General features: G+C 36.1%; 1 protein-coding gene across 26 annotated transcripts in view; it reads right to left on the bottom strand.

The window, feature by feature from the left end:
- Adgrl3 (adhesion G protein-coupled receptor L3) overlaps positions 1–23806 on the bottom strand; it is a 767242-nt gene that overhangs the window by 575099 nt on the left and 168337 nt on the right. For all 26 annotated transcript variants that reach the window (XM_063272835.1, XM_063272833.1, XM_063272832.1 and 23 more), the window contains one exon: positions 14364–14429. The gene's annotated coding sequence lies outside the window, so the exon portion shown is untranslated. The remainder of the gene's footprint in view (positions 1–14363; positions 14430–23806) is intronic.

The following is a 23806-nucleotide window of genomic DNA, read 5'->3' on the forward strand; positions in this document are numbered from 1 at the left end:
CCAAACATCAGCATCATTGGTTACTTTAGAGCAAGAATGAGTATATAAATAGGATAAATGTTAAGAAATCAGAAGAGGCTGGAAAAATAATCATTAAAATCCAATGAAAACAGAGCATGCCCATGAGAATTCTAACAGACTGTTCAGTGTGTGGCACGAACACGTGACCTGCCATTAAGCAAATATAATTAAGGGAAAGGGAACTGTACTTTTTCTTTTGCTTTCCTCCCTCTCCTGCCCCCTTTGGTAACTTTAGCTCCACATATGGAGCGTTTGGTTTCACTTCTGGTTTACTTTCTCTTAATCAAAGACCCTCACTGTAATGCCTTCACACAGGGCTCAGTGTTGTGGTTGCCATGGAAACCATAATTCTGAATGTCCTAACTTGTGTGATTAAAATTTAACACAAAGTAACATTGATGGTCTCCCACATTTCCAGGACCACCAATATCCAATTCTAATTAGTAGCACAGTAGCTGGTTTGGAAGGAATAAAGAGCCGTGGCTACCCCAGCCCTCACATCGCACCCCTCCCAGGGAGCACAAGGACAATATATAGTGCCGAGCCTCTTACAAAGGCCTGGTTCAAACAGAGGAGTTACTTCTAGATGACTTTCATATCCCCTGGAGAAAATAAAGCACATAAGCTGTCTTCTTTGTATATACCATAGCAGTTGCTAATTTTCTTTTTAATTTGGTGTCCATTCCGCACCCCTGTTCACTGATGGCGAAATTCTGCAATGGTCGGACATGCTCATGTGATAAACGAGCATGTGTGTTTTATTTCCTCAAATATTACAATGATTATATTCATCTTTATAATTACTACAGTTTCCTTTTCACACTGAATTAGCCCTTTACGTTTTCACTAATAAGTTATGACTATGTTCGACATGTTCATCCGAAGTTTGTGAATTTACCAGTGTCTTCCCCTCCCTCCCTCCCTCCCTCCCTCCCTCCCTCCCTCCCTCCCTCCCTCTCTTCCTCCTTCCCTCCCTTCCTTCCTTCCTTCCTTCCTTCCTTCCTTCCTTCCTTCCTTCCTTCCTTTACAAGTTCTCATGGAGGAGTTGAATAACTCTTGACACTCCCTTCAGGAAACATTCTCTCTAAGTGGTCGCTTTAATTTCCCAACAATTATATTATCTCAAGAACATCGGCACGATCGTGTGCTTTGGTACTTATTACCTTCATCCATTACTAAGGACAAATGCATTGACCAATGCAAACCATTACATTAGGCAATTGTACCTTGGCAATCCATTACCATTCATTTGGTTTATCATGAGACCATGTGAATGGCTTTGTTTCTCTTTTCTGAAATCCAGAAGAAAGTTTCACTTCCTAGAACAAGAGTCTTAAACATTTAACATTTACAGTGAGAAGGGAGGCAATAACTCCACCAATCAACTTTTAAGGTAATTGTAGCCTAATTTTAAAAGACATCACGATAAAATTTATTTCATATCCATTTTCATGTTTGTTTATCATTTTGAATAATTTAGTATTGATGGTTGATGTTATGTTCACTATTCGTCAAAACCTTTCCCACTTCATCTACAAACCTAAATAAACATACATATGTACCAGATATATAGCCTCTGTGAGCTAGATAACAAAATTAAGGAAATTCACCCAAAAAATAATTACATTACAAAATATTTCTACATGTTAGAAATCGTTTTTTTTTTTAATTTTTGCCCAAGTACTCTGTATTAGCAATAATATAGAATTTCATGGTCAGGTTAAGCCCATCAACAATGACATTTATTGATAAACTGTTAATTTCTTATGTGAAAAATTGTTAAAACCCTGTCTAACTCTGAAAGTTACACAAGTTCATTTAAATGTCACAGATATTTCAGAAAAGATATGAATATTATCTTGTTAATATTTTTTACTCTACGTACAATTTTTTTTGTTTAGATGCATAACAATTCTAATGGACCCACAGACAATGCCTACTTCCTAGCACTCTCTATGTACGAGCACAGGATTGTGCTGTGCTACCAATGCTCCATACAAGACTTTTATTTCTAATTAGAATATGTGAATACATTCAAGTGACCCCAGAGAAAGTTATTGTTAGTTTGCAGTCAGCAGGATGAGAGGAAGAAGGACAAGACACTTGGGAATGTAAATGGCAGAGAAAGTTCCAAGAGTGAGCTAGGCACAGAAATTAGAAATAGTAAAAGCATATGCAAAAAAAAGAAGTAAAAGATAATAATAATAATAATAATAATAATAATAATAATATCCTTCCTACATTCCTGACATCTACTCTGATATATCTCCTTAAATAAGAGCTAATTTTAACAGATCTTTTTTGAATGTGTCATTTATTATCTAACAGATGCACTAAGGTTTGAAATATATTTTTAAATGGTGTTTGATACCATCTGTTCTATAAATAGAGTTAAAAGAATAAAAGAACACAGGAAGCCCAAAGGAGTGGGGGTGACCAGCTAAGGAAAACCTGGGGAGGCCAAGAAAAGAGGACACGAAGGCCTTGTTTTACCAGGATTGACAAGGCTGGTTCTATAAAAGGCTCATCATGAATTAATCTTGCTAAGAAGTCTGGCTGAAGACTTTAAGGATGCATCCCTTTACTGTTTTATGTGTTATCAGACATCAAAGGAAATGAAGTAGCTTATGCCAGTGACACAAGACTCCTGTAGCCTCAGGTTGGATGATGCCATCCTTTCTACTGGAACTGCTTTTAATTGTTTTAAACAATCATCGGAGTTGGGCATATACAATAGACAATAACGATAGCTACAAGCAGATAATCATTGTTAAGAAAGGAAAGTTGCATTTCTTTCTTTTTTTGTTCAGGTAAATGATGCAAAGGGTAGTGGTTAAAAACTGTTCAAGAGATAAAATCTCTGAGAACTTGGATCAAGTAAGTCTACTGGCCAATATTATATCCAGTGTAAATCAAATGGACAACAGCTCTGTGATTGACAAAATTTGCCACCAAGCATTGAGACCTGAGTTCCATTTCTGGAACATACATGGCAGAAAGAGAAAACCTACTCCTGCAGGTTGTCCTGTGGCCTGCCTTGTATACAGCAGCATATACGAACTCATGTGCATTGAACAGAAAATAAATACATGTTTCCTTTCCCGACTTATATGCCAAATGTTACTAGGTAACCTGATACTTCCAGGAGGGGAATAAAACCTGGTGTCTATAAAAAAAGAAAAATATCAAGAAGAAGAAGAAGAAGAAGTGGAGGAGGAGGAGGAGGAAGAAGGGAGAAGAAGAAGAAGGAGGAGGAGGAGGAGGAGGAGGAGAAGGAGAAGGAGAAGAAGAAGAAGAAGAAGAAGAAGAAGAAGAAGAAGAAGAAGAAGAAGAAGAAGAAGAAGAAGAAGAAGAAGAAGGAGGAGGAGGAGGAGGAGGAGGAGGAGGAGGAGGAGGAGGAGGAGGAGGAGGAGGAGGAGGAGGAGGAGGAGGAGGAGGAGGAGAAGAAGAAGAAGAAGAAGAAGAAGAAGAAGAAGGAGAAGGAGAAGGAGAAGGAGAAGGAGAAGGAGAAGGAGAAGGAGAAGGAGAAGGAGAAGGAGAAGGAGAAGAAGAAGAAGGAGGAGGAGGAGGAGGAGGAGGAGGAGGAGGAGGAGAAGAAGAAGAAGAAGAAGAAGAAGAAGAAAAAGAAGAAGAAGAAGAAGAAAAAGAAGAAGAAGAAGAAGAAGAAGAAGAAGAAGAAGAAGAAGAAGAAGAAGAAGAAGAAGAAGAATCTTCTGCTAGAATATGCACAGTTCTCTCTGACTATTGATAAATTTTGCACAAAAAAGATTTTTATAAATATCTCATTTGGGCTGATTTTAGGGCATTATCAATGAGATTAAAATAATTTCCCTTTTCTTTAATTGAAAGATTTTTATCACTATCTGCCGAACATGAATGTGCTAAAAAGGCAACCTTTACCATTTTAGTTCTTAAAAATGAACTCTCAGTGTTGTCAAAAGTTCACTTTCTGCTATGGCTAAAGTTAAATGAATTTTGTGGGTGGATGATCTGTGTGTATAGGAAATGTCAAGCATTTGAATGGAAAAGCGCAAGCTGCATGTAGCCTCCTCACGAACAAACCAATTCCTTCTTTCTATGTGAAAGTAGGTGATAGATACAATTTAGAAATTGTGAACCAGAATGTGGATTTAATACACAAAGTACATTTAAAAAAATGGTGCTGAGTAGATCCAAGGTTAGTACATCATTCCTTGTGTGTCTGTTAGTGTTAGGACACAGTAGGCTGTGCTCTCAGAAGACAGGATAAGAAGGCGATGTGAGTTAACCCACTCACAAAATCCACACTTGGAATGCACTCACTGATAAGTGGATATTATCCCAAGACCTTGAATAACCCAGGATACAATGCACAGACCACACGAAGCTCAAGAAGAAGGATGACCAAAGTGTGAATGATTCAGTCCTTCTTAAAAGGGAGGATAAAACTTTTCATAGGAGGGGATACAGACTGAAGGAATGGCCATTCAGCCTGCCCCAACTGGGGATACAGCATATATATATATATATATGTATATATATATATATATATATATATATATAATGTACATATCCACCCACCCAAACTAGATAATATTGATCCAGTCAAGTATTGCATGCTGACAGGAGCCTGATACAGCTGTCTCCTGAGAGGCTCTGCCAGAGCAGGTCAAATACACAGGCCAATGCTAGGAGCAAACCATTGAACTGAGAATGGGGTCCCTTTGGAGGAATTAGAGAAAGGATTAAAGGAGCTGAAGGGCCTTGAACCCGATAAGAACAACAATTCCAACCAACCAGAACTTCCAGGGACTAAACCACTATCCAAAGACTACACAGGGACAGACCCTTGGCCTCAGCTGCTTATGTAGCAGAGGATGGCCTTGTTGGGAGCCAATGGGAGGAGAAGCCATTGGTCCTGCCAAGGCTGGATCCCCCAATGCAGAGGAATGTCGGGGTGGGGGGAGAGGGGGAGTGGTTGGGAAGGGGGAACATCCTTATAGAAGGGGAGGAGGATGGTATGGGGGAAAGGAACTAGCATTTGAAGTGTAAATAAAAAATATCCGATTTAAAAAAAAAAGAAGGCAATGTGAGATGATTTCCTCCACTCATAGTCAATTCTTTTCTTCCACAGAAATGTTTCTAAAGTTGCTTCCTATTAAATTTATTCCTTAGCATTCTGTTGCATCTAATTTCAATAAAAAAATTGCAGATAAATTAACATTCTCTGATTTATCTGACAAGTGTTCTACTTGGCTACCTTTTAAATGAAAGCTTTCATTTACAGAGACATTTTGGTAAGTGGATTACATAATCTTTTAGAACTCTTTACACTTTCCTCAAATTAAATCTGAAGGATCAACAATAAAACTGTGTGTTTTAAATGCAGATGAAAAAAATATTCAGCAGCAAGGGAAGGAAATTAAAAACAACGTCGATCAGAAAATGGTTATTAGAAGTTGTTTGGAAAGTCTTGGTCCACTGAAGGCTGTGTGGAAGTTCTAAAGTTTTGTGACACCTTCTGTGCTTTCTGGCTGTAGTGTGAGTTCATTGATATGGTGAAGACAGGATAAGAGCTATATCAGTGGGATTCTGGGATAATCACGCAAATATCTGGGGTATTACCAAGATAAAACCTCAAACTTTCATTTCCAACTGTTATTACTCAATTACCATAATTTGGTAACAAAAATACTGCCAATTCGGTGTACTCTATTCTTTTTTTTTTTTTTTTATTAACTTGAGTATTTCTTATATACATTTCGAGTGTTATTCCCTTTCCCGGTTTCCGGGCAAACATCCCCCTCCCCCTCCCCTTCTTTATGGGTGTTCCCCTCCCAACCCTCCCCCCATTGCCGCCCTCCCCCCATAGACTAGTTCACTGGGGGTTCAGTCTTAGCAGGACCCAGGGCTTCCCCTTCCACTGGTGCTCTTACTAGGATATTCATTGCTACCTATGAGGTCAGAGTCCAGGGTCAGTCCATGTATAGTCTTTAGGTAGTGGCTTAGTCCCTGGAAGCTCTGGTTGCTTGGCATTGTTGTACATATGGGGTCTCGAGCCCCTTCAAGCTCTTCCAGTTCTTTCTCTGATTCCTTCAATAGGGGACCTATTCTCAGTTCAGTGGTTTGCTGCTGGCATTCGCCTCTGTATTTGCTGTATTCTGGCTGTGTCTCTCAGGAGCGATCTATATTCTTAATGACATTGAATAAAGGCAAATGTAGTGTGGTGAAAATGTCATTTGTTGAAGTAGTAACCAAAGATTTATTCCTTTGTGTCTAAGAGCAATGAGATATAATTTACCCAGAAGTATGGGTTCAGAAACCAGACTCTCCTCCTTCATTCTCCTATGGTGGTAAGTTTACATGATTACATGTTGCTCACCACCAAGTTCAGGAATATCCAGCCATTAACAATTTTTTCGCGACAAAGCAGACCAATAACCACTTGCTGCGATTGTACTTTTAAAAGGCCATTTGGGATGATCCTCCCGGGAATTGCATTTGTAGATAAACATTTTGCTAATTACATATTGTTCTAGGACAATGAAGACAGAAGTAGGCTGAGTCGAGAAATCTAATTTCTTAGCACTTTTTAAGCAGTTAAACCTTACTTCTCTATACTTGTTAAGGATTGAGAAAAAGTATGTAAAGTGAGCACTGGCTAAATGGAAAAGACACCCAAAATCATACAAGGAATCTTGGGAATGTTTTAAATAAGAGGAAGTTTGGCTCTGAACCCAATCCCTACCCATACCACAATCCCAAACCAAACTCCAACCCAAGCTCATTACCTTTACCAAAACCCTAAAGCTAATCCTGACTTCAATGCTTAACCCTACCCTGATCCTAACAATAAGTACCAGATAAATTCGAGAGGCATCAAAGTTCTGCATGAAAGTGCAGTGGAGGTTAAGGCTGTTCACCAAGAACCAGCGTCAGAGCAGAGGGTACGCACTGGTACTCCTGACCCAGTTTACTCTCACTTAACTCATCCTCAGCGGATTGCTCAAGTTTCCAAGACACTTTTCTTTAAAAAACAAATATATATATTTGAAATCATTTCTATTTTTGAAAATGTGCATTTTCACATTTGGAGAGATGGCTCAGGTGCTGAGAGCACAAGCTCCTTCAGAGGACCTGGCTTCTGCTCCCAGTAAACACCCAGAAGCTAACAACCATCCGTAAATTTGGTTCCAGAGGATTTAATGTCCTCTACCATGGGTGTCAAGTATGTAGAACGCACATATGCATGCAGACAAAACACCCACGAATGAAAATTCAAACACAAATATTTTTAAATGTGTAGTCATTTTTAAAACATGAATTTTGATCCAGGGTAGGCTTCAAAATTAAGGGAGCACTACTTAAGGAAATAAATTATTGATGCTTAAAATCCCGTGAAAGGTTAAAAATTATCATTCTCAGTAAAATCTCAGGAAAAAAATGAACATGGTCTATGCATTCATATTTTCCACATAGATACTATATAACTTATGTCCAGTGTTTTGAATATTAAGTCTGGAAAAGCAGTACATAAATCAGTGATCCTATAAGATTCAGCTGTTCACTGCAGACTCTTCTCCAATGCTACTTTTGGCTTTCATTAATCACACATCTTATGCCTTTTAAAATGTGCTTACTATCAACCCCTACAGAACAAATACAAACACAGACTCTTTGTATTCAGTGACATAAGATCCTCATAGAATTGCAGCATCATATATTTTTTTAGAGCAAGACGATCCTTTATGGGTAATCTAATGCTGCCGTCACTAATTGGACGAATGAGAATACTACAATCCAGAGAGATCAGATGAGGAGCCCTGGGTCTCATAGCAAAGTAACCACAGACAGATCCATGCTGAAGACAACTGAGACTTGGGTTCTTCCCAGCAGTACCACATTTGTAAGTTGGATATAATTCGCTTCCAAGGGTACATAAAGAGATATGATATTTGCCAGATAGGTAAAGGATAAATCCTGCTATATAAACACAGTTTTATAATGGTTTTTGTTACCTTGGTTCCTACTGTGAATATCCATCCAAAGCTTTCTTAGATTCGACGTTTATACTTCTGAAGCTTAATATTTTGAATCTGTGGAGTTTTATCTACTATCTATTGTTTTATAAATCTATTATAAGCATTGTAAAAAAATTTTTGAGATCCTTCCTATGGAAACAGCACTAGACATGAGAAGTCACGTTAATAAAACAAGTGACTGTTTCATTGTGGCTAACCTGCTGTCGTGTGCTCTAATAATAAGACACACTCACAGAAAAGAATGAAAAGTGTTACAGAAAAAAAAACAGAAAAATTTCACTCAATAATGTAATTTTCCCAAATATGTTCAGGAAACAATAAAACACCCAGGCCTTGCAAGAATTAAGCCAGTGTTAAGAATTGCTGAAACCCAGAGTTTAAGTGCATAGTTTTGGCAATACCACATTTTACAAAAATAACAATTTAAACAGAAATAATAAAATCTACTTCAAAATCAAGCACAAACAAAATAATTCAATACATCCCTTAACTATACAAACCAGCACCCCCTCTTAGGTATTTATTTACCTTGGAGAGCTCTTGAAATCTTATGCATACAATCACATGCACAGATGCACACATGCACACATGCACACATGCACAGTACATAATTGTTTGCAACGCTTCACTTTTATCACTTTCTAATTGGAAAGCCCAAATGTTTGTAATAGATGAATAAATGAACTATGATCTTCACAGTACTCAGCAATAAAAGTGGAATGAATTAATGATGCAGTCAAAAGCAATGAATCTCAAAGGCATCATGCTGTGTGAACACAGTTGGGCTCAAAAGGAAACGTATTGTATGGCTTGTTGGTCCCGCATTCTGAAAAAATTTTAAACAAAAGTAGAGAATGACCTATGATATGTAGGGGCAAAGTGACACAGGCAGTGGTCACTTGAGGGAAACAAGAAGACATTTTTAGGTGATAAAATTGTTTGGTGTCCTGATGTTGGCAATCATGATTTCCCCATAGGTCTTATATTTCATGTCCTTTTACAAAGAAAACAAAAACACACTAATGAAAAGTTTAAGATGGAGATAGATAAACATGAGCTATAGTTCTAAAACATATGTTCATTAAAATTCCTCAGACATCTAAAGTGTTTAAATTCAAACTATGCAATGGGTAAGAAATTCAAATGTATGTGCTCTATCGCAATCATGAAGAATACTCCCTACAGTGAAACTCTGTCTTCCCAAACATTGAATCCAGGACTGTGGTATGGTACAGAAAACACAAGGCAGCATGTGGTAGAGTTTAAGGCATGCATATGCTATAGAATACATTCAAGGCCAGCTAGGAAAACTTTGAGAGTCTCTTCTCAAAAAATCATATATTAAAGAGTTAATAAAAAGAGAATCCGGGTTATAATTCAGTGGTGGAAGACTTGTGTAGCATACACAAATATCTGTGTTCAATTCCTAGAACTTCAATCAATCAATACTTCTTACACACATACATGCATGTATCTATAACCAAGTAGAACAACATTTAGACACTTTAAAACAGTTTCAACATCAAAGACTACATATATAAACCTAAGTGCAGCAAAGACACTGATACCAGGATACTTGGCAAATGCAAATGACTTTATTGTTTTGTTTTCTTGTTTCTTTAAAGGAAGTGAAAACAAGTTTGTTTATTTTTTGCTTGTTTGTTTGTTTGTTTGGGTTACTAGGTGATTTGGTTGTCTACTAATACTGCCTCTCCTGATCACTGTTGCGTGCTCTGCTCTGTGGCATAAACAGGCTGACAGTTTCAGCTGTCTTCTACTGATGGGCAGCTATCTGTCCAACATCCGACTTCTCTTTATGCAGATTTCCAAAGGCTGCTATGTATGCGTGCGGATTCTGAAGGGCACTAACTATGTGGCTGACAGCCGGTGACAGCCACTAAGCACGGAATAAGTAGAGACGATAGTATGAATAATCCATGAGCTTTCACTCTGCCCCTGGCCAGCCTCACGATCCTGCACTTTCTGTGTGGCTTTGAAATTAATTAGAAATGTAATTTCCTGACAAATCAAGTTTTGTTTTAATTTTCTATATACAAAAGAGTGAAAGTAAGAGACATTAATGACCTTAACTTTAATGCTTAAATATGTGTAGAAATAAGTTTCATCTAAAAATTAAAATGAATAATCTGGATGGTATTCCAATAAAATAATACCTCTCTCTCTCTCTCTCTCTCTCTCTGTCTCTCTGTGTATATATATATATATATATATATATATATATATATATATATATATGGGTGTGTGTGTATAAAATGAAACAAGTGAATGCAATGTGTATATATTATGTTGTTGTAAAATAAATATTCTATGTAATAAATTATATATTTATATTAAATAAACTATAAATAGTAGATATAGATATAAATCATTTCCTTGTAATCACACGCAAATATATTTGTATTTAAAGAAATGTTAGCTTTGTGATGTACCACAAACTTGTCAGTTTCCAACCTGATAGCTATTCCTGGCTTTGGCTCTGCTCTCATCATTCAAATACAGTAATGAAGATCTGTCAATTTATCTTTGGAAATATGCTCAAAGGTGTAACCACCACTCAATCCTAGCTGTAGCTTCAAAGTGGATTTTCATTTGACAGCACTGAGTTATTGCAGGGAAAAACACGGACAATATATTTGCCTATACTCACATTGTCATCTATGATCTTTTTAGCTAGCTATTATATGAGTCCATGAGAGAGGACACTGACAGAGCTCTGTATGTCAGAAATACAGTATCGATGCTGGAGACTCAAAGGGAGAGCTACCCTGGAGAAGGCCATAAGAAAGGCCTTCTTTGAAATGTGTTTAACCACACAAGATCAAACTGAAGTTTGATTATAAAGGAGACAGAAAAACAGAAGTAGGCATGTCATAAATTGGAAATTTCTTACATATAAACTTATTTGTGTGTGTCTTTTGTGTGATGTATATAATTATTAGTGGATGTATGTACACATGTATGTGCAGGTAGTGTAGAGACCCAGCTAGACATTATCTCCTTTAACTTCTCTCCATATTCACATTTTAGTGACAGGAATGAATATGAAGTTCATCTCTTTGGCTGAGCTTGCTGTAAAGGGATCTTCTCAGGATCTGTCTATCTCTAGGTCCACAGCACTGGATCACAAGTGTACAGTCATGCACGTTCCTTTGCTTGCCTGGCAGGGCAGGCGCTATACTAAATGAGGCATGGCTTTGGGCTCTACAGGAGTTAATTTAAAGGAGCAAGGATCTGCATAGATGCAGATACTTATAGCCAACTATTGAAAAGAGTTTGGGGACCCCTATGGAAGAGTTAGGGGAAGGATTGAAGGAGCAGAAGAAAATGGCAATCCCATAGGAAGACCAACAGTGTCAACTAAACCAGACCCCTCAGAGATCACAGAGACTAAGCCACCAAAGAGCATACATAGTCTTCTTGGTGGCCCTTTGGACGTATGTAGCAGGGGGGTGCCTTGTCTGTCTCCATGGGAAAGAATGGGAAGGGGGATGGTGGCCGGGTGAGGTGGGAAATGGGATGAAGAATTCTGGGAGGGAGGACTTGGAAAGGGGACAGCATTTGAGATGTAAATAAATAAAATATTTTAATACATAAATAAAACATTTTTTTTCAAAAATAGAAGCAGGGAAAATATCCTGGCTCCCATATTGTGATAAATATTCTACTTGAAAAGAACAGAAGCAGAGTCACAGAGGACTCTCAGGTAGGTTCTTTCAATTTTAATGAGTAGTGTATAGAAGAGTGTAGCATGAGAAAAGGAGTCCTAGGGAAGGAGACAAGGGTATCTGAGAAAAGTGGGTAGAAGTGAAACAGAGGCTAAAGAACTTGGTGGAGGAGAATTCAGAGTGAGGTGACACCAAGTCAGGGGTGGCCAGGAGGCTGAGACTGAGTTGTGAGTTATGGCAAATGTAGTAAAGATGGGTCAAAGGAAAACATTTCACACTGTTTTGTTTCTACAAAGCAAAGGCCGAGATTGTACTCAAGAGAATTGCCAAGGGGGTGATAGGAGTCTGGCAGAACCTGCTGATCGCTATACCATGTGTGGGAAATTACTGCAGCATTACTCAACATACCTAGGGACTCGAAGGGTGGAGTCAACAACTGAGCTTTTGCCAGGATGATATTACTGAACGCCCTTTATTATTTTGAAAACTTCAGTTTGCTGTTGTATGGCTAAACACATCTCAAAGGAAGCATCTATTGTGGCCTTCTCCAGGGTGTCTCTCCTCTTGAGTCTCAAGCATTGACACTGTATTTCACACATGCTAAGCTCCATGTAATGGTGTGTGTGGTAGAAAGTTTAAGTAACCTCTATCACAGGAGGAAAAAGGAGCCTATGCAAGGTAAATAGCACAGGAAAGGCCATGCATCAAGACTATCTCCAAATCAGGAGCACTTCTCCCTCCTTCTCACGGGCACATTGTGTCTTATATTAAAATAGAGTCTACTCAAATGTAGAGTGCTTGTCAAGATCTCATAAATGGAAAGCAAATAATATTATGGATAAAATGTTATTCAGTGCTTCAATAAATCATTACTTAAAAAATAAACCAATAAAAAATGGAGTTTTATGGGAAAAAATAATGTCTGCAGGCTACAAAAGAAGCAGCTGGGGTCTGGTATTGTGAATATGTTGTGTCTCCTGATTTGGGGGAAGTTTTATGGTGTTCAGTCTTGTCAATGCAGACTGCATGCTTCAAAGGTAAGTATAGTACATATCGCTATACACGTCTATTTACTTAAAAGCACAATGAAGCAAACAAAGACAGACAAAATAGGTTAGAACTACAGACTCACTTGACTACAGGGAGATTGTTTTTCTCTTAATACATTGCTCTTTGGTTTGTAGATTGCTTCTGATGGAAACAACTCTTCATATCTATGTCTAACTCTTGAGAGACTCTCTCACAGAGTGACTCTGGCTGTCTTATTATCTCAAAAGTCTGCCTGCCTATCCTTAAATTTGAGGATACATCACTACCACTGGGCCTGTGCAGCTTCCGTTGTGAGCATTTATGTAATAGTTGCTTACAGTTTTTTAGGAAATTATTAAACGAGTCAGATTTTTGTCAAGTTAATGTACTTCAATGTATCACTGAACTTATTTCTCTTAGTAGATGAATGTCTATGGCATTTAGATACTAAGATAAAAATATAAGCAACCCTGAGTGACTTCATCATATCTACTCTCAAAAAAGAGGGATAATGTTGCTTGTATAAGCATATGATATAGAGAATAAACCATTGATATCAACTTAAAAATTCTCACCTACAAAGGCATTTGCAAGGTTACCATAATCTTAAGTGATTGACTGTTTGTTTAAGAATGAATATAGGGGCCTGGAAAATACATTGAGGGTAATTTTAATAAATATTATTTCAAGGAATCAAAAACAATAAATATTAATAATAATACGAGGAATAACATGTGAATCAGTGGCCAAGATTATTTTTACTATTGATAATAATTTATATTTTAACAAATATACAGTTACTTAAAAAATTATTTTGAATGTCTCTAAGAAGACAACAGGAACCCGGTATTTTTGTACAGGGCTGAAATCTCAGAACTCTGGAGACTGTAGAAGAAGGATTTGGAGTTAAGCTACTCAATGATACATTATCCTCAAAACAACAACAGCAACAACAATGTCAAAAATAACAACAACAAGAAAAATAAAAGAAGACAAAGAAATTCCAGTTGTTACCATTATCAAGAGAAAGACATAAGTTATACATTATGATTTCCTTGAGAAATGTGTATATTAAACTGAATAAATATGTTTGTAGTAAATAGATCTGTTTGAAAACAATCTGCTTAATATGTTAAAACCTTTATGGTATGAAATGAGTATGTTTATATCAGTTTTGGATATAAAATTGAGAGCACATGAAATGAATTAAACAGGAATGACATCAATGCATTGTCTTGGTGTCCAAGTACCGACGGAAACAAAATCTTGGCATATTGATTTCATATAGTTAATAGAATACTATAGCCCTCAATGCCTTTACAGAGTATCAGTTTACAAAACTACCTTCTTTAGCCAAATTATTTTTATATTGTTAGTTTATATTTCTTCACCATAGCAAACATGATCACCTACATAATTTATTGTTAAGAAAATATGAGAACTTAGTTTTTAAAATATATATGAAATGAATATGCTTCAAAATATATAAAGTTTTAACATGCTGTATTTTCAATTAATTTAGTCTCATAAAACATATACTAAGCTGACTTTACATATTGTAAATTCATGTTTAAATTATCAGCATACATAATAATGTATTAATTACCTTAATTTGTTCTGTGATTGCTAAAAATCCATAGTTCTGTCTTCTGACTTTCTGCATTAATCATTTCTGCAAAAAATAAGATAAAAGATACAATTAGATGATAAAATATTCCCTTTTACCATCTCAACAACAGAACTAGTAAAATTTTATTACTACTCAAGAAACCCATTTCTCCACTACACTTAAAACTGTCACAGCAGAATGAGAAGTAAGAAAACCTGAAAGATACAGATACAATTCTCGTGAAGACTGTTTGGTAGGAATGTAAGTGAAATATTTAAGCACACAATATTAATACTTTTCTACTTGAAAGACCGCACAAGATTTCAAAATCATACATGTTGAGTTGGCTTGTTCTTGAATAAAATTTTACTAGGTATTCAAATATTATTAAATTATGTGTGTGTATTTGAGATAGAGATAGGGATATGGAGACCACGCAATAAAAATAATTATAAAGATCTAAATAAAATCTAATAAAAATTAAGATATATTAAAATAAATTATTTTAACGATTTTCAAGATATTGTGTTTATTTCCTTAAAATGGTCACAATTCCATTTTTAAATCATGAAACTAATAATCCCAAAACAGATGGTCGCAAAAATATTAAAGGGATGTTTATCCTTTAAAATATTTTCTTTGATAATTTAATATATACCTGCAGTTCTGTAACTACATCAATTTTCTACTTTCTAGAAAGTATATTTAAGAATTTATACAATTGACGTACCTAGTAATTATTCTGAAATTTGTATTTTGCATGTAGATGCCATAGGAGTTATTTTTGTTTCTCCTAAAGTATAACAATCCACATTCCAAAATAATAACAAGAACAATATCTACTCTACAATCTTGTCCACAAATGGATATGGAATTAAATATGGAGCAAAAATCAATACCATGTATTTAAACTGAGTTCCCCATAATAATCACAATTGGCTAAAATTAAACCAAGGATATATTAGTAGAAAGTATCCTCTAATGTAAATATTTGATTTGAGTTGGTGATTGTAAACTGTGAAAGTAGCAGAATTTGCTATATTTTAATAAATGTTCAATAGTATTTGAATACTTAGTAAAATTTTTCAAGATCAAGCCAACTCCATATTTGAATCACATGCTTGACTACTCAAACAAGCATCTCTTTTATAATCAATTGCTCAAAATACCCTGAATAATCTTCTTTCAACCAATTGAGCATTCTTCCAGTAAACAATGACTTAATAGATTACTGTCTTCTTGCTTTTGAGAAAAATGTATATTTGTCTTCCTGAAAATGTTTTATATAACTGGAAAATTGGGAATCACAGCACAGGCCTGCTCACAAATACCCCCCTTCAGGTATTTTGCATCACCAGGGCAATATATTTTGATGTTCGGAGACGGCTAATCTTCAAACTCCACTTCCCCTCAAATGTAGGCAGTCAATTGTTGCTTATGCTCCTGTGTCACCATGTAAATATCAGTTATGAAGTCCTTGACAGCAAAGATTACTTGACAGTCTTGGAGTGTATCACCTCTGCCTAGTGGAACAGGCAACTATGTCAGCCTCGTAAATGCTGATGAGGCAACCAAAATTATTAACGTTTTCAAAAGTCAAAAATAAGACATTGTGAACAGGAAACCGTCCACAATAGCCTCACAGAAATTGAGATCCTACTGGAAAGGTAACCAGTGTGTATGTCCGTGCATGTGTCTGCATAGCCGCTTTTACAAACCCTGTTTCTTTCTGATTTTATTAGTTGATCTGTTTTGTTCTTTGTTTTCCTCCATAAGCAGAGGCAGACTTCAGCCTACAGTGGGGAACATTTTGCAGCACTACGCTCTACTCCTGAGAATCACTTAGCTTCATGGAGAGAGCACAGGACCAAGATCAGCTTGCTAAAGCCATTGAGCATCACAGTGAAAAGGACCAAGAGACAAGAACCTTTAGGAATGGAAAGGGGGAAGCAAGGGGAAGAGAAACAGAATAAACTGAGGAGCAGAGAAAGGGGTCGGATAAACTTCTTTCCTACTTAATAAATGTATTCTAGCATGGACATTCAAAAGCTGCTCTTGTGAATATTCCGAGTATGTGATTTCTTAGAAAGTGTTCAAAAATCTAACCATTGGTGTTTTAGCTCAGCTAGTGCATCTGTTCACATCTCCATCACCTTACAGTTGTACATGGTCCAAAAATACCATAAAAGCAACACCCTAGAAATCATTGCAATTTACCAGAGGACTTAAGAAAGAGATGGAGAGACTTCGGTTCTCAAACCCTGATTTATGTTAGTTAGCTAAGGATAAAAATAACCTATGCTTTGAACAGGCATTACAATTAATCACACATAAAAGGCAACAAGAATAGATATCAATAAAAAGTAATGAATTGCCTATTTATAAAATCAGTAATCGATGATAAATATGGCTCCTGTTTTACTATTCTGACAGAGCAAAATTAAGAAGAAGACAAACTGTAAGCAATTGTTACATATTTACTGTTTCAGTCATGGCTCAAGGGAGTATAGATGCAGAAGGAGATTAAAAGAGATTAAAAGAAAACTCACAGAATTCATGCACATTCCAACTAGGAGGCAGACGGAGACAGAGACACACAGGAGAAGACACATCTATACGTACAGATGGACACTTTATATATTTACAAACGACATACTCTCTTTTTTCTATAGGCTATGCACATATTTTATACTTACTAAAATTCTCACAGTGTGGCAAACACCGTTTTATTCACTTCATATTGACATTTAATCTTTTAAAATAATTATCTGATATTTGTCCAGACATTTTTTAATCAATATCAAAAAAGGTTGAGTGACAAATTCAGAGTTGCATTCCATGAACTCTAAGTTCTGATTTATTCTATGTATTTTATACAATCTATACACACTCAGGCTTCTCAGATAGCATTGTATTATCCCTAACCACTTCTGTTGAGATATTTAAATTGAAGGGGAAATAAGTTCCTATAGATCGATTATTCGATAATCTAAGAAATTCGTGACACTGATTGCTATCAGTTAGTTTCACACTTTGATAGTGTGATTATCTCCGAAATAACCCAATAAAAGTTGGTATGAGATTGAAATGGATCAAAAAGGTAGGACTTTCTCACATGTGCTCCTTCTAAAATTATATAATATGACCTGTTGGAGTCATCCCATAACGTTCTATGAGGCAGCGAAAAGGTGGCAAGATTGTGCACCTCTGATCATTCTGTATACAGTTAGGAGAGGCTCTGGGGCTAGAAATGTTGGGACTTCAGTCTGTGGCTTCTGGGATTTAAACACATGTTGTAGGACTGAGCTACACTCCCAGCCCATACTCCTGTCCTTAGCCTGTGCATTGATAACTAAAATAAAAACAGTAAACATGAAAAAAACTGTTTACAAGGTGATTTTTATCCTAAAAGTTACTCTTCAAATCTGCTTTGTAAATAGTATCCCAAATTATTTAAAGTCTCACTTTTCCAATGTGGGCTTCTTCGAAGTAGCCTATAAGTGTACCATAGTGCTAGCCTAGAAATTAGGTTTCAAAACTCTCTAAATGAAGAACACCCTTGTTTTTCTCCCATAAAAACATAATTTACAAAAGAAAATTTTCCACATCACCCTCCTTGGGAATCTGGCCTATTCCTCACTAAAGATTCTGCTGGGCAGAGAAGTATGAGAATGCACTTCCTTGTATGCTGGCTTACGGGGTTCAGAAAACCATAGTCCACATCATGCAAGCACATGGAAATGGAACCTTGAGAAGAGTTGAGTAAGTATGGTGGCAAATATTCTCCCTGATATCAATGTTGAAAATAATCAAAGTTTCCATAACAAAATGCTTCAAGTCAAGAGAAATTATCGATGTGTCCAACAGCTAAGAAACTGCTAATGAAAGATAAGGTATTGAAATTTTGTACAAAAGGATGTTGTAGCAATTTGCCTATGAATTGTTCAAGCTCTATTAGAGCCCTCACTGGACTTAACGTTAAACCGTAAAGCAAATCTTAGTAAGGGGTAAAAGGACTGAAGTCATAGAAGAATGGTCTCTAAATGAAACAATTAAATTAGTAATAAAAATTAGCAATCCCAATTCATCAATTGCAAACAGTAGCTAGAAATATTTTAAGTTGAATAAAATCAAAAGTAGCATATCAAAGTTTATAGGAGGCAGCAAAACCAGTATTTAGAGGTAAAGTTATACCTTAAAATTGCTGAGAAAACAAGAATGGCATATGATCAGTTAGTTAGCAGAGCTTCCATAAAATCAAATAGAAGAAGCAGCTAAATGTACAGTTGAAAAGAAAGGAACACTAACTAAAAGCATACAGATGGTTTAATCAAACACCAATGCTAGCATGATTATTAAGTTTTTAAAAAAAATCCTATGAGTCAGATCATAAAATTTCACTAGTTGCTTAACGCCACAAAATTATTCATGTTATCCATTATGTTCAATATTAACATTAACAATTCAATATACTTACCCACAAGTTTCCCTTCCACTGATAAATATAACTAAATCTGAAACAGCTAGCAGACATATGCCTGGGAGAACACATTTAAAAGCCATGGACGACGCAAGCCTTATTGAGAAAGGATTACACAAATCCGTACGTGAACCAACTTATTAGCCAACCTATTTACTTGTACGACTCTGAACTTTATGATAGTGACAGCCATCTCCTCTGCCTGCATTGGTACATAGGGTGACATTACATGTCCCCATCTTTTACCATCATATGCCATTCCACAGACTACCACACCAAATCATATTACAGCCTTGGATATGTATTACAAAGACAAATGAACAAAGAAGTCAACTGAGGTAAATCACCACTGTGGTAAGTGGTTCAGATGACAGGACAGCACAAGCACATGTACTTAGTTCTAATTCCTCACAGAAAATCAAAGAGAAAGGTTTGGGCCTTTTGTTTCCTTTAGCCTTCACTTAGAAGACAATGACCCTTCTACCCAAATGGACATGACAAGATCTTGATTAATACAAAGCCCATGTGTAAGTAGGTGTCCTCCAAGTTACATTGGGGATATGTCTCAAATACCCATTATAAGCTAAAAAGTAATTTAAGAATAAAAAAGCACATATAAGACATACATTTCAGAAAATATAATTTATGAACAGTCACTATAAACTTTATTACTGTTACGCTCATGTGTCTGAGTGGGATCAGGAAGATCTAATGGGGTCCTAACATTTAAAGAGAGTTTGGTAAAAGACATCTGTCATGTTCAAAATCCACAAATTCCAAGTATGATATTTACTAAATGTTTATCAAATTGTCACAATGCAAAGATTCCTAAATAGAGCCATTGAGGACTGTCTTTAAGAAAACAACACTTTCGTTGCAGCGAGTCCTGATGTAGACTGTTGTACTTGTGTTAGTTTCTCTAGGAGTCTCCTTTCTTAGCCTTGATGAATGTATGAAACAAAATAAAACAAAATAAGTAGGACTAAGCAAAGCCAGCCATGGGAACGTCATTTTATTGCTTATATGGTAAGTGACATACTGATGTTATAACATGGAAAAGGAAAAAGCCCATATAAAACTTTTACCCTTGGAAATTCTAGGACTTTAGCACATAAAGAAAAATTAGGCTTCCAAAACTGGGAGAAGTAGGTATCATGCTCAGCAGATATAACCCATGAGGCAAAGGACCTCAGTTCACAGAGGAAGCTCCCTGACAGCAAAATGGACCACCAGCTGGGCTGAGACCTCCCTATCCCCCTATTTAATACACGGGTTTCCAAGGAGGAGAAACCCTTTTGTACAGTCTTAGGAAGACTTACTGAGGATCGAGGAAGATTTCTTCAGAAATACCTGTTTCAGTTTTGTGCTTGAGAAATAGTTCTCAAATTATCAACATAAAACAGCCATATAATTTATCTGGTGCCTTTACTTTTCAAAATGTCTCTGCTCTGACTCCGTAATTACACATGGCATATTTGGCTACTAATCATGCTTTCCTACCTCTCTAATAATGGGTATTATCAAGATTAATTATAGTAGGATGTGCCTACCCTCTATACTTATAAATAATCTTTTTCTAATAGAAACTACAGTAACCTACCTGATGTTTTTATACAAAAATAATAACTCTACAAATATATGTTAAAATTCAATATTAAGGTTTTGAATTTTGTTTTGTCGGCAATTAAATCCTAATAATTTAGCACTGAAGTGTTTCAGTACAAGAGATTATGCATATCATTGATGCGTTGTTTCAAGTTCTGTAAAATGGAGTGACATTTTAATTGTTTAACAGATTTTCCAAATATAAAATTAAGTGAAGAGGAAAACCTGGCATCAGAACCCCCGCCAATTTAGAAAGAGCAATATATAAAATTAATTTTCAAAACAAACAGGCTGATACGGATTGCTGCTACTTTGTTGACTGTATATTTCAAAAGTCATAGAGAATAGAGTTATATACCAATCTCCATCTCTTTCTTATAACAGAGAAACTTTTTACACGCTGTTCATTCGTTGAATTCAAGTTTATTCCACTTGAATAAATAGAGATGAGAATCTCCACAGTCCCTATCCTTCTGTAATGCGAGGTAGAGTGATTGGTCTTCTGGATACATTATATACAATTTCAGTCATTATTCCATTCATTCTCCTTTAGCACTGGGACTCTAGAACTGCAGATCGTTAAAGACGTATATGTGTTACTTCAAGAATTATCTTAGAGTTTAGGATATGGACGTTCATCCCTGCTTACTGTCCAAACTATAAGCTCAAAATGAAAACAGAACATACACCCAAGTGGACTAGAAGAATAGCAATGTGAAAAGATCAATTGTTAAGTTTTTGGCAAAGTACATTCCCTTGTTATGGTAAACTTAGACAACATAGTTTATTCTGTATCTGTTACATAGTGTATGAAAAACAGATTAAGGAAAGGTGATCATGAAATGCTACTCACCATTTTCTACAGATTTTAGGTTGATTTTTAAAGAGTTGCTGAATTTTTGGATACTTCTGAAAGTCTCTAAATGTCAGTTCAAAAAAAATGGTTTTTCTCTCTAATTCCATGATGTTATGTAAGTCAGGTGATACCCACCCAAGGAAACACAGCAGAACCTTTTACTCTTTTGCAAACGATGAGAACCTACATTTAATGAAGTGTTCTCAGACATTTAAAATTGCTTGGCTTGCCAGGCCAGACACTGATTCTTATATGCACTTTTCCCAAAACTCTTCATTGCTCTGGCCATTCAATAAAATCAATAAATGTATTCTAACTAAAGTTTAAAAGGCTTCTGGGAAGCGACCTCTGCCAAAGTATTTTGGGAAGGTGCCAACTGCATAGTGGGGGTGGGATCAAAAATCAGAAAGTACAAAATAAAGGAAATTTTTTTTTGCACAGATGAAAAAAAATAGGCCTGGCTGGAATTCTAAAAGTGATTGGCTTACACATCCGAGATCAGATTTCCAGAGCCCAGCTCATCTGCCTTGCTTGGCATTTATTTTTTCTGTTCCAATCCCTCACTGACTGCAGTTCATTGCGCTGGGCTTTATTTCCCACTTTGTCTAGGATTTCAAGCAGAAAATCTTCTCTGCTGATGTCTTTAAAATAGTGTGCTTTGTGCTCCACGGTAATGAGTTCCTATCTGCGACTCCAACATCTGGAAATCAGGACCAGCGTGGCTTACAATCTGGAATCAAGGAACGTGTTTTATAAAAAGGTCGCGCTGCACTAAAGTTTGATGGGCTCAACCCATGGAGAAGCTTTCACCAGAGACCTGATTATGTTTTATATCCCACACAGACTTCTGTCAAGCAGAGATCAGAAGGCAAACACATATAGAGACAGACTAACAAACATGAGGAGCTCAGAAGGAAAAGAGATAAATATCTATAAATAATTTGAAAATGGTTTTATTATTAAATGAGCCGATCTCTGAAATTTGGGCTCTACCGTAAGAAAAGTATTTGGCTGCACTGTTCATAAATATTTCTTAAAAACTGTCTTTAGTTAATCAACAATACACAGAATAAAAGCACAGATAACTGGCCCTTCCTTTCTGTATGAATCTCAGTCTCAGTGAATTAAGAAATCATATTAGAGCATACAAGATGGCACATTTGCTGTCAAGCCTGATGACCTGAGTTCAATTCCAGGACCCCACAGAAAAGAAAGAAAAAGTCAACTCCCCACAAGTTTTCCTCTGACATGTACATCAACACACAAAACAGTGCAAACACATACACACACACACACACACACACAGAGAGAGAGAGAGAGAGAGAGAGAGAGAGAGAGAGATATGTTATAGAAAAATAAGGGATATTGTATTACTATTAAGAATAATTAAACCTACTAACTTATTAAAGTTTAAAGAACATATACTTGTGTATATGTTAACTTTTTCCTTTGTGGACATTTCAATTGTCTCCCATGAGGAGAAGAATATATATTTTAAGAGCCCAGTAGATGTCTGGAATCACAGAACACACCAGTTCTCTATACTGCCCTTCTCTACATGCATCCATATGGTAGAATTTAAACTAAAAGGCCTGTACATGAAGAGACTGACACCACTATGTAGACATTAATGTAAATACCTACAAAGAGACCCTCTGAGAACAACCATGTACACTTGTTTTTTTACTATCAATAAATGTACTTACTTTACTTTTCTCTTTTCAATTAAAGATCCACTTTCCAGCTTCTCTTAAGAATGATTGAAGAGTCTGCTCCACTAAATAATGCGTGTTGGCCATCAGGAAATAAAGTTACCCTACCCCCGAACACTAGGCAATACCATGACAGTGGATTTGAAATCCCCATAGCAATGAAGTGTCTCACAAGCAAATAGCACCAGAAGCAAGAATTACTAACATGTTATTTAGAACAAAGAAGACAAGGTGAGATGACTTCATCACATTTCTGAGAAGAGCATAACATTTTAAACCTATCAATTGCTTATTTCTGTAATTTTCTATTTAATATCTTTATATGACAGTTAGTCTCAGGTAAACAAAACTGTACTGTAGAAAGAAGCATACTGTAGTCCTAAAGTATTTGTACTTTACTCCTTCCATATTTTATGTATATGAAATAACTACATTCAAAACTATATTTAACTTTTTGAGTTACTATGTATGTCATACACACACACACACACACACACACACACACACACACACACACACGAAATTTCTGTCCTTATTTCTAAACAATTTCCACCAAAATCTTCTAAAAAAATTTAGCTCTGTGGAGGAAAACTTACATATACAGGAATTTTTTTTCAAGAGTGACAAATGTTGCCTATAAGATACTCACATAACTCTTACAGAGTAAAAGTATCCTATTAAAGTGAAATGTACATTTCAGAATATTAAAAGTCAATGAATGGCAAAGCAAGGAAATCAAGTCTTTGAATTAAATTTTCAAATTTCCCCGAGTATTGAATTTACTACT

This window comes from Rattus norvegicus, chromosome 14, assembly GCF_036323735.1.
Source record: "Rattus norvegicus strain BN/NHsdMcwi chromosome 14, GRCr8, whole genome shotgun sequence".
Classification (NCBI taxonomy): domain Eukaryota; kingdom Metazoa; phylum Chordata; class Mammalia; order Rodentia; family Muridae; genus Rattus; species Rattus norvegicus.